The sequence below is a fragment of the Quercus lobata genome, chromosome 9 (assembly GCF_001633185.2).
Source record: "Quercus lobata isolate SW786 chromosome 9, ValleyOak3.0 Primary Assembly, whole genome shotgun sequence".
Classification (NCBI taxonomy): domain Eukaryota; kingdom Viridiplantae; phylum Streptophyta; class Magnoliopsida; order Fagales; family Fagaceae; genus Quercus; species Quercus lobata.
Genome location: NC_044912.1, coordinates 25,675,934 through 25,677,119, shown reverse-complemented (window position 1 = coordinate 25,677,119; position 1,186 = coordinate 25,675,934).

Here is a 1,186-nt window from a genome sequence, read left to right as displayed (position 1 = left end):
TTTAAATTTTCAAAGTAATTTTGATTGTATATTGTAAATATTTCTCCGTATAAGAAAAAACCTTTAAACATAAATAAACTCATGGTTAATAATATATTCATTCCCGTGCGGTAGCACGGGTTACATACTAGTATAGTACATAAATACAGCAAACATTCGGCTCCATGTTGGGTTAGATCACAAACTACATCGAACAAAAACTAAGCTCCACGTAGTCCAACTTCAACATCTGTCTACCCCTAGCCTGTTGAGCTTGTGCCGGAAGGGAGGGGGGTAATTGAAGCATAGCTATCAAATAAGCCCAAGCTAACTGAATGAAATACAACACCAAAGAGGATTTAGATCAGTTCAAACTTCAAAGTTAGCAAAATTATAGGAACTTCTCACACCTCATCTATCAGAAGGGCAAGTCTAATGTTGCAAGCTAAGATGAACAAGTACTGAAATGTAGAGAGACAAACCTTCAGGCAGAGAGGCAGGGGTCCAAAACAGAGGAGCGGAAGGATTGCATCAGTTATAGCAATACGACAGTCCTTCAGTCCAGAACAGCTTGTGCGACTTGTAGTTAAGGATCAGTTCATTTCTGTAGTTTAGTAGTTATTTATACATGTACATGTGTAATGATTTGGTTGGTTATGCCGCTTAGATCCGTATAATGTGGAGTTTTTTTTTTTTTTTTTTTTTTTTTTTGAGGGAGCGTATAATGTGGAGTTAGGAGTTAGTTTTTGCTTCAGCCTTTGTATCAACACTAGTATAAAATAGCTCTTGTACAATAGTTTCCTAATTAATAGAAACTCTTGTTCAATCATTTCCTAATTAATATAATCAGAGTTTTAGATCCTTTTGGATATATACTACTTTAAGTTTCTTTAAAAAATCTTCTCCCCTATCCTCGTGTGTGTGTTAAAAAATACTTATTATTCTCAAAATATATATATACTAGTATTATACCCGTATGATGCATGGCTTAATAAAAAATATTTTGATAATATAATTAAATTTAATAACAAATAAAATGAAAAAAGAATTAATTCAAAATTTAATATTAAAAAATAAATTGTACTTGTACACTAAAAAGAAATTTAATTTTTATTTCTTATTTTGATATTTGAATCATTTGTTTTAGTGATGATTTCATTCAAATGGTTATAAGCTATATCAACCCTAAACCAGCATATGTATCCAT